General features: G+C 44.5%; 1 pseudogene; it reads left to right on the top strand.

Annotated features, from left to right (window-relative positions):
- Positions 1–5,661: 5,661 nt before the first annotated feature.
- On the top strand, positions 5,662–5,849 carry LOC136382351 (programmed cell death protein 6-like; annotated as a pseudogene).
- The last annotated feature ends 5,202 nt before the right edge of the window (positions 5,850–11,051 follow it).

The following is an 11,051-nucleotide window of genomic DNA, read 5'->3' as shown; positions in this document are numbered from 1 at the left end:
TAAAAAACTATTACCAAAGATAAAATTGAACATTTCATAATGATAAATGGGTCCATTCACCAAGAAGACACAACAATCCTAGTTATTTGTGTACCTAACAACAAAACGCATGAAGCAAAGACTAACGGAACTGAAACCTCCCAGAACATCTTCATCTTTATCCACATATGCAGATAGACTTCATCTATAACCACAGTTGGATATTTGAATGTACCTCTCAATTTATAGAATGGGCAGACAAAAATCAGCTTGTATATAGGAGATCTGAACAATAATTGAACAACTTGATCTGAAAAAAACAGCAGAACACATTCTTTTCAAGTATACATGGAGCATTCACCAAGAAGCACCATATTCTGGACCATAAAATAAGTCTCTATAAATAGAAATATATTAAATTATATGTTTTCTGTCCACTCAAAATTAAAGTAGAAATCAACAGCACAAATACCAGAAAGAAATCTCCAATAATAAAAACTTATGTTCACAGAAAGACTTGTACTCAAAAGTTTACAATGGTTTTATTCTAATAGACAAATACTACAATGTGTCCGTAAAGTCATGGTGCACTTTTGACCGGTCACAGGAAAGCAACAAAAGACAATAGAAATGTGAAATCTGCACCAAATAAAAGGAAAACTTTCCCAGTTTCATGCCTATTCAGTGTAGTTTGATGTGGGCTCACGCACAGATTTTTTAGGGCTCCTTAGGTAGCTATCCCGTATAGCCTCTACAGACTTGTCACTGACTGATGGCCTACCAGAACGGGGTTTCTCCACCAAACTGCCGGTTTCCTTCAACTGCTTATCCCACCGAGTAATGTTATTCCTATGTGGTGGCACTTCGTTATAAACGCGCTGATATTCATGTTGCACTTTGGTCACGGATTCGAATTTAGCGAGCCACAGAACACACTGAACTTTCCTCTGTACTGTCCACATCTCGACTGGCATGGCCGTGGGCTGCTCCGCTGTATACACGGTATTACGTCATCATCTGCGCATGCGCACATGCTGCCACATCATCCTACAGAAACTGGGAGGGTTTTCCTTTTATTTGGTGCAGATTTCACATTTCTATTATCTTTTGTTGCTTTCCTGTGACCGGTCAAAAGTGCACCATGACTTTACGGACACACTGTATAAACAACCTAAATGTCCCTCAACAAATAAAAGGATAAACTCATTGTGGTATAGCCACACAAAAGAATGTTACTCAACAATAAAAAAAGAAACAAACTATTGCCAACCACAAAAAAGGATGAATCTCAAGAGCATTGTTCTGAGTGAAAGAGGTCAGGCACAGAGCAGCTCATACTTTCTGAGTCCATTTATAAAAAATTCTTAAAAAGATCAATTTAATCTATAATGACAAAAACAAATCAGTGGTTGCCTGATGTCGGGGTGGTCAGAGGAGGCCAACAGCAAAGGGGGACTAGAAGTACCAGCTACACAATTTGCAAGGCCCAAAGCATAATGAAAACATGAAACTCCTTGTTCAACGGCGCCAGATGGCTCCATTGGTTAGAGCAGGGGTAGTCGACCTTTTTATACCTACCGCCCACTCTTGTATCTCTGTTAGTAGTAAAATTTTCTAACCGCCCACCGGTTCCACAGTAACGGTGATTTAAAAAGTAGGGAAGTAACTTTACTTTATAAAATTTATAAAGCAGAGTTACAGCAAGTTAAAGCATATAATAATAATTACTTACCAAGTCCTTTATGTCAGATTTTCGCTAAATTTGGCAGAATAAATCTTTTTTTTTTTTAATCTTTATGTTCCTTTATTGGAGCAAGTTTCCTGACCAGTATACAGTGATGTATTTACTAAACAGAGACCTGTGCAGAAATTACATACTATCTATCTAGATAGGTTTCCATTACACTTTGCCTATTGATGGGATAGTTCCATTTATAAAGTTTTATACATCAAAGAGCTTTGAATCTGACCAGGCTGTCCATTAATCCATCTCTGAGAAAGTTAAGTGGCATTTAATTTCAGCTACTATATTTTACAGCATTAAAAAGCTTAGGCATTAGGTAGTTTCTCAAAATGTTGTTCCCTGCACAGTGGCATTGAGCAGATGGAGCACAGTCCCACATCTCGCCCAGAATCGCACAGAAGGGTCTTATTTGAGAACAATACACTAAATAGCTGGTACTTAGAAACAAAAGTACTCCTGAGTTTCTTAACCACCAATATGAGCTTCTTACTCTGAGCCTGTCTTCTTGACCATTTTATAGTGCCAATAGAGACTCGCCAGCAATAGTCCCATTGTGTAACTCGGCAGTAGAGCACCAGGTCTGTCTGATGGTGGTGGCAGGCACTATTGTTCTATCCAGGTAAATACAGACCAATTTTTTTTAATGCCAATTTCAAATACAAAATAAAGGGTACAACATACTCAGAACTGAGTTTTGAGCAATTTGGTGTCCCAAATGATTTAAAATTGATATTAAATTGTACTCATGATGTTTCCCAGCTATGGAGACATTAATACATTGCTTCAAATCCCTTTACTCAGTTTACATAGCCCTGAGGTCATCCTGCAAAGTGTGTATCAAAATATATGGAGTTAGGCTAACCAAGTTTGACAATATGTTACACAAGTCAAACTTGAAATCTGTACTGAGAGAAAAGCATCAAACCCTTTGTGTACACATTTAGTTTTATTGTAACAAAGCAACTTGTACACTTTGAACGTTTAAAACTGAGCATCATCTTTCCTTTCCAGTGAAACAAAAAGAAAATTTAAAAATAAACAGGAACAAAATTACAATAGAGCAATGTCAATTCTGAATAAGATCCTACAGGTTCTGCTGATTCTCCCATCGAGTGGCAGGGCTCAAGTCATCATTAGGAGAGAATTTTATTTTAAAAGTGTCATCTTAAACTGCAAGGATGTCCATTAAACATCACAATTAAACATGCCAAAGGAGAAGCCATGTTGTCAAAACGCCCACTTAACCCACCCAAACATCTCAAACCCACCCTTTGCTGACCTTCTATAACCCCCCCCCCCATTTTTTAAGGGTTTTTTTTTTCTTTTTTTTAAACGAGAGAAAGTAGACAGATACATGTTGGTAAATGCTAACTGTCCATATTCACATAGAAACACAGTGTAATCTCTGAGCCCAAAATACAGAGAAAGGAGGAAAAAAGCTAGAATTCTATGCACTACTACACAGGGGCCTACCACCCTCCAGCTTCCAGCAGAGCTAAGGGAGCAGAAGGTTTTTCTTTTTTCCCACAGAGCACGGTGGTGTTGATTTTATGAAGTTTCTGTTGAGACAGGAAGGGATAAAAATGAATCTGGAACAGAAAGTGGCAGAGATTCTTTTCCCACTGTAGGCAGAATAAATCTTTATAAAACAACTTACTATAGTTAAACCTATCTTTTTATTTATACTTTGGTTGCTCTGCTACCGCCCACCATGAAAGCTGGAACGCCCACTAGTGGGCGGTAGGGACCAGGTTGACTACCACTGGGTTAGAGCATCATCCCAATACGCAGAGGCTGTCCGTTCCATCCCTGGTCAGGGCACATGCAGAAAAGAACTGATGTCTCTCTCCCCCACCCCTCTAAAATTAATCAATACTTTTTTTTTTTTTTAATTTTTAAGAGTTTCAAGGCAGCAGCAGCAGAGCACTGAACCAATAAAACCAACCCAGGGCACAAGAGGACTTTTTGTGGTGATGAAAATGTGTATCTAGGCCCTGGCCGGTTGGCTTAGCGGTAGAGCATCGGCCTGGCGTGCGGGGGACCCGGGTTCGATTCCCGGCCAGGGCACATAGGAGAAGTGCCCATTTGCTTCTCCACCCCCACCCCCTCCTTCCTCTCTGTCTCTCTCTTCCCCTCCGGCAGCCAAGGCTCCATTGGAGCAAAGATGGCCCGGGCGCTGGGGATGGCTCCTTGGCCTCTGCCCCAGGCGCTAGAGTGGCTCTGGTCGCAACATGGCGACGCCCCGGAGGGGCAGAGCATCGCCCCCTGGTGGGCAGAGCTTGGCCCCTGGTGGGCGTGCCGGGTGGATCCCGGTCGGGCGCATGCGGGGGTCTGTCTGACTGTCTCTCCCCGTTTCCAGCTTCAGAAAAATACAAAAAAAAAAGAAAATGTGTATCTATATGATTTGGGGAGTTGTTAGACATTTGTGTACATTTGTCAAAATACATCAGCTCAGGGTTATAATGGCAGAAATTCCCAAGGCCACTGAAGGGAACAAAACTGCAGACAGATCAGCCAACCATCTCTGGTGATCTGCTTTCTCCATTAATCTACTAAAAACAGCCCTTTAGCATTTATATTTCAACTGTGCCTTCTCCAGAAACCTCCCAGCACATCCTCATCTTCATCCAGTATTTATCAAATAACTACTTACAGGCATCATCCAAGGAGCTGGAAATACAAAGACTTTTAAAAATGCAATTTTTGTTCCCAAATAAATAGTCCGGTGCTGTGCTGTTCGATATAGGAGACTTTAACTACATGTGACTATTTAAATTACATCAATGAAAATTTTTAAAATTAAAACTTCAGTTCCTCATTCATACTAGCCACATGCAAGTGCTCACTAGCCACCTATGGCTAATATTGTGGCAAGTTCTTTTAAACAACGCCCATCATGGAGACAGGCCAGGAAATAGACATAAACAAGATATTTCACATTTCTTCTAGTTTTAAATACTTGTTGACGCCATAGTCTTTTATATTCGATCACCTGGAAATCAGAAGCAGCCTATAGCCAATCAAGATGGACATAGTAGGTTTTGAGGGACCTGCTTGCATTGAGATGAACTTGGAAAGTCTTCTTTTTGTCAAATATGAGCTCAGTTTGCCTTTCTGAGCTGAAATACTCTAGAAAGCTCTTGTTCAGTATTTCTCTATGCTATTACAGCTATCCATATTTGTTGCTCCAGAGCCCCCAGATGAATGCATTACCTCAGAGGTCCTTAATCTTTTCTCCCCAACAGCTTTAGGGACACAATGTTTGTCTACTTCAACTCCACATGGTCTAAGATTTTGGCGAGGGAGAGAGGACAGATCAGTGGTTTCCTCCAAATGAGAACAGTGACCTGCTGTCCCATCCTCCCCAGGATTTGGGAACCCTCACTCCCTTGTCTTCCCTGATGCAAGTAACTATCTATTTTAATCCCCAGTCTGACACATGTATCCCCTCTGCAGCCTGCCAAAGAGTTGCCAGCCTCTGCTTACACACTTCCAGTAATGAGTAGCTCACTACTTCCCATTATAGCCCATTCCATCATTAGAAAGCATTCTTCCTTTGATGGAGTCAGACAGAATGTGACTATAGAGACTGCGTATTGGTCTCAGTTCCCTGATTCCTTCTCCTCTGGAAGGCCTTCATATCTATGAAGAGACTCCACCTTCCTTACCCCAGAGCTTTGTCCTCTCCTACTATAAGGTGCTGCCCTGTCAGATTCTCTGCATGCGCCCTACGTGGAGACCCTAGCACGGCCTGCTCCTGAAGATTTTGTCATAGAGAATGCTGATAAATAAATGCTCATGGTGGTTCTCACAGAACCACTGGTCTGGAGCCTCCTTTCGGGTCTTCTTCTGTTATTGGTGTCATCAACAAAAGCATCATTAAACATTTACTTCTGGTGTCCTTGCCAACACCCCAGGCTAGTCACACCCCTGGGCTCATGGCTGCCTACCCCTACCTCCCAGGCACTGGGGCCAGCCCGGCTCAGCCATGGACATGGCGTTTCCAGATCAGAGCTTCCTGTGGAACATCTTCCAGGGGGTTGATAAAGAGAGAAGCAACGTGATATCCGACAATGAGCTTCAGCAAGCCCTATTCAACGGCACTTGCACTCCATTTAATCCGTGACTGTCAGGTCAATCACACTGATGTTTGACTCTGAGGACAAGGCTGTGTGAACTTCAGAGAGTTCATAGGCATCTGGAAGTACATCATGGACTGGCAGAATGTCTTCCGCACCTACAACAGGGACAACTCAGTGATGACTGACAAGAACAAGCTCAAGCAAGCTACTACTCTCAGGTTCTAGCTACCGGCTCTCTGACCAGTTTCACAACATCCTTATTCAAAAGTTGGACAGACAAGAATGGGGAAAGGTTGCCTTTGATGACTTCATCTAAGGCCGCATCATTTTGTAGAGGTTGAAAGATATAATTTTTTTTATTTTTTTTATTTTTTATTTATTCATTTTAGAGAGGAGAGAGAGAGGGAGATAGAGAGACAAAGAGAGAGAAAGGAAGAGAGAGAGACAGAGAGGGAGAGAGAGAGGAGAGAGAGACAGAGAGAGAAGGTGGGGAGGAGCTGGAAGCATCAACTCCCATATGTGCCTTGACCAGGCAAGCCCAGGGTTTCAAACCGGCGACCTCAGCATTTCCAGGTCGACGCTTTATCCACTGCGCCACCACAGGTCAGGCCAGAGGTTGAAAGATAGATTCAGACATCTGATACGGATCAGGATGGCTGGATTCAGGTGTCACAGGAACAGTATCTCTGCATGGTCTTCAGCATCACATAACGCTGGCCTTTAACGAATAGCAACATGACTTAATGGAAAAAAGACTGAAAATGCCAAATCTCTAATCTTTCACAAAACGGAGCATGGATGCAGTTCTTCCTTTAGTCTTTATACAATTAACATCTGGGGACCCAACTGTACATATGTGGATCTGCTGATTAACATTTTTATAATCATAACAATAGTCATACTGCTATTCAGATACAGGCATTTGATTTGGGACTTTAATTGTGCCATGAGGTAAAAAATAATAATGTTTTCAGGCATTCTGCATGTAAAACATCCATCATGTGCGTCTTTATATCGCTCCTCTCTATAGTGGAAATACCTTTATTAGTCAATAGGAATTTTAAAATAATACAGAAGGTATTTTCATTAAAGGAGCTTATTGTATTCATCTGAATATACAAAGTAAGCAATAAAGCAATGCACTCCTTAAAAAATTTACCTCAAGCCTGACCCAGAGGTGGCACAGTGGATAGAACATCGGACTGGGACATGGAGGACCTGGGTTTGAGACCCCGGGGTCACCAGCTTAAGCATGGGCTCGTCTGGTTTAAACAAGGCTCACCAGCTTGAGCCCAAGGTTGCTGGCATGAGCCCAAGGTCGCTGGCTCAAGCAAGGAGTCACTCGGCCTAATGTAGCTCCCCCCCCCCCCCCCCCCCGGTCAAGGCACATATGAGAAAGCAATTAATGAACCACTAAGGCAGGGGTCAGGAACCTTTTTGGCTGAAAGAGCCATGGACGCCACATATTTTAAAATGTAATTCTGTGAGAGCCATACAACGACCCGTGTATGTTACGCATTATCCAATAAAAATTTGGTGTTGTCCCAGAGGACAGCTGTGATTGGCTCCAGGTACCTGCAACCATGAACATGAGCTATAGGAAATGAATGGATTGTAATACATGAGAATATTTTTATTTTTAACGTGTTGTTTTTTTTATTAAAGATTTGTCTGCGAGCCAGATGCAGCCATCAAAAGAGCCACAGCTGGCTCGCAAGCCATAGGTTCCCGACCCCTGCACTAAGGTGCCGCAACAAAGAATTGATACTTCTCATCTCTCTCCTTGTCTGTCTGTCCCTATCTGTCCCTCTCTCTGTCTCTCTCTGTCTCTGTCACACACACAAAATTACCTCTATATCTACGGCAAAATAACTGTTAAAGATGCAAATCGCTCAGGGCTCTCTATAAGCCCCACCGGAGATACTTCTTTTTGAGTTAAGCTGTATTTTTAAAAAACTGTCCAAGAATTGTTTCCTCCTTTATAATGAGAGCTCTGTGGGTGTGTGCTTATTTATTTACTTGTTTGGCCTTTCTCACTAGGCTTCTTGGAAGCCTGAGCCTGCTGAGACTTTGCCCCTCCTTGGCAGCCACCCCTCCCCTCACCTGATCCTGTGTCCTTGGTGACACCCACACTTCCGGGGCTGCGCAGTCCCTGCCGCTGTCTGGGAGCTCAGGAGCCCATCAGAGAGAAGAATGGGGATGGCGGAATCTATGACGATTCTCCTGGCTCTTCGCCCTCCTACCTCAGTCTTCTTCCTCACCAGGTCCCCTGAGGAGGGGACCCTGTGGCGGCTACAGGACTGGGGACCTACCTGATGGAGACAAAAAGGGCAAGTCAAGGAACAATGAAATCACACACATTTCAGATTTCTTTTTCTTTTTTATTTTTTTAATGTATTGATTTTAGCAAGAGAGGAAGGGAGAGAGGGAAAGAGAGACAGGAACATCCATCTGTTACTACATGTGCCCTGACCGGGGATTGAACTGGCAACCTCTACACTTCCGGACAATGCTCCAACCAATGGAGCCATCTGGCCTGGGCACATTTCAGATTTCTGAAACGTGTTTTAAATGGTATGGGAGTGGCTTTGCAGGCGGACTTCAAAGAATGGGTCGCTTTTTTTCAAATTCCCATTAAAAATGTTTTAATTATTGGCCCTGGCTGGTTGGCTCAGCCATAGAGCATCAGCCCGGCATGTAGAAGTCCCAGGTTTGATTCCCAGCCAGGGCACACAGCAGAAGCACCCATCTTCTTCTCCACCCTTCCCCTTCTTTTTTCTCTCTATCTCTCTCTTCCCCTCCTGCAGCCAAGGCTCCATTGGAGCAAAAATTGGCCCAGGCACTGAGGATGACTCCATGGCCTCCACCTCAGGTGCTAGAATGGCTCTGGTTGCAGTGAAGCAACGCCCCAGATGGGCCGAGCGTCACACCCTGGTGGGCATGCCGGGTGGATCCCGATTGGGCACATGCGGGAATCTGTCTGCCGCTCCCCCTAGCCCCCCCCCCCACTTCTCACTTCAGAAAAATATAAAAAAAAAAAAGTTTTAATTATTTTAAAGTGAATTATTATTGCATTCAAGCATTCCTAAGGGTTTTTCTCTCTCTTTGTTAATTTCACACCTTGAGTCTCATGGAACCAGCCTAGGACTGTAATCCTGCTCTCCTCTCCCCAAATGTGACCCCACAGCTCCCTGCTCCAGTGTGCCTTCACCCCCCACCATGTGTGCCCATACAAAGAGCCTTGCCTTAGGACCTCTCCCACTCTCTTACTCCTAAACATCCCATCTGAGACCCACCACCAGACAGCCTGCCAAGCATTAATTCTTAGCTGTCTCTGGAGGTGGATGGGACCTGTCCACAAACACTGAGGGGCCAGATGTGTTTTAGAATGCAGTACTTTTTGGATTTTAAAAAGTTAATGATCCCTGGCCGGTTGGCTCAGCGGTAGAGCATCGGCCTAGCGTGCGGAGGACCCGGGTTCGATTCCCGGCCAGGGCACACAGGAGAAGCGCCCATTTGCTTCTCCACCCTTCCGCCGCGCTTTCCTCTCTGTCTCTCTCTTCCCCTCCCGCAGCCAAGGCTCCATTGGAGCAAAGATGGCCTGGGCACTGGGGATGGCTCCTTGGCCTCTGCCCCAGGCGCTAGAGTGGCTCTGGTCGCAACATGGCGACGCCCAGGATGGGCAGAGCATCGCCCCCTGGTGGGCAGAGCGTCGCCCCATGGTGGGCGTGCCGGGTGGATCCCGGTCGGGCGCATGCGGGAGTCTGTCTGACTGTCTCTCCCTGTTTCCAGCTTCAGAAAAATGAAAATAAATAAATAAATTAAAAAAAAAAAAAAAGTTAATGTAGTACCTATTATCTGTATTATGTAAAATCCCGGTGGGGTCTGGTGTAATACTCAATGGTCTGCACGAAGGCTCATACTCCATGGGATAGAGATGAGAAAGAGTTCATCCAGGTCAGGTGGTGCTACCAAGTGAGTTCCTAAAAAACGTGCAGTTTTCAGAGCTCTTTCACCTTTTCGAATTGCCAGTAAGGGATGGTGGGTCTGCTTGATCTATCCTTTATCCTCTTTTCATTGCCTGAGTTACTTCCCAAACTAATCAGCCTTAAAGAGATTCCTATAGCGTTTGTGGGCACAGTTTGAAAGGCAGTTAATAAATAGTGATGAAATCCTTGTGCTCAGCCCAACTTTAAATACAAAAAATATATATCTTTGTTTCACCTGGGCAAACCCCTTTCACAATGACCCAACATCTGCCCATCTGTCATCTTCTGTGTTCCCTAATTTGTCTTCAAAGGGCCAAACCACCTGGCACCTTCCAGGTAAGCCACCTTGCACCTGCACCATCCAGATGGCTACCTTTTCTTCAAAAGTGGCCTGATCCCCTCCTTTAATCCCCCTGACATCCGGAGTCAGTGTGCATTAATCACAGAGCTGTGGGGTGGCGTCATTCTTGAGAGAAAGGTGATAGGGACCAATGACCTGAGGGCTACTCACAGAATCCTCTTAAATAGAATCAGTGTGGGATCACAGGGAATCTGCCGATAAATTGCAGAGAAAAGTGCCTGAGGACCTCCCTCAAGATACTGCCTGCACTGAGTCCAAGTCGCCAGTGGTGCAGCTCTCCCTCCGCCCCGCACTCTGCACAGAGCCTCTCTCACTAAGCCCACTCGGTCCCCACACCCTCCCTCCCACCTCCGGTAGCAGGCGGGGATATTGTTTTAGAGGGAATTGGACATACCTGCTCCCAGAGGCGGATTAAGGTCGGTTGAGGCCCCGGGCACAGAAGAAAATATTGAGCCCCTTAAAAAAAAGACAGGGAGCCTGACCTGTGGTGGTGCAGTGGATAAAGCGTCGACCTGGAAATGCGGAGGTCGCCGGTTCGAAACCCTGGGCTTGCCTGGTCAAGGCACATATGGGAGTTGATGCTTCCTGCTCCTCCCCCTCTTCTCTCTCTTTCTCTCTACTCTCTCTCTCTAAAAATAAATAAATAAAATCTAAAAAAATACAAAAAAAAGGGAAAATAAAAATACATGTTAACCACATTTTTAAATAAATAAAAAATATTGTATATTATTAATGGTTTTTTTTGGGGTTTTTTTTTTTTGTATTTTTCTGAAGCTGGAAACGGGGAGAGACAGTCAGACAGACTCCCGCATGCACCCGACCGGGATCCACCCGGCACGCCCACCAGGGGCCAAGCTCTGCCCACCAGGGGGCGATGCTCTGCCCCTCCGGGGCAT

This window comes from Saccopteryx leptura, chromosome 10 (assembly GCF_036850995.1).
Source record: "Saccopteryx leptura isolate mSacLep1 chromosome 10, mSacLep1_pri_phased_curated, whole genome shotgun sequence".
Lineage (NCBI taxonomy): Eukaryota > Metazoa > Chordata > Mammalia > Chiroptera > Emballonuridae > Saccopteryx > Saccopteryx leptura.
Note: the sequence above shows the minus strand (reverse complement) of the source record. Positions and strands in the feature narration are given on the sequence as shown.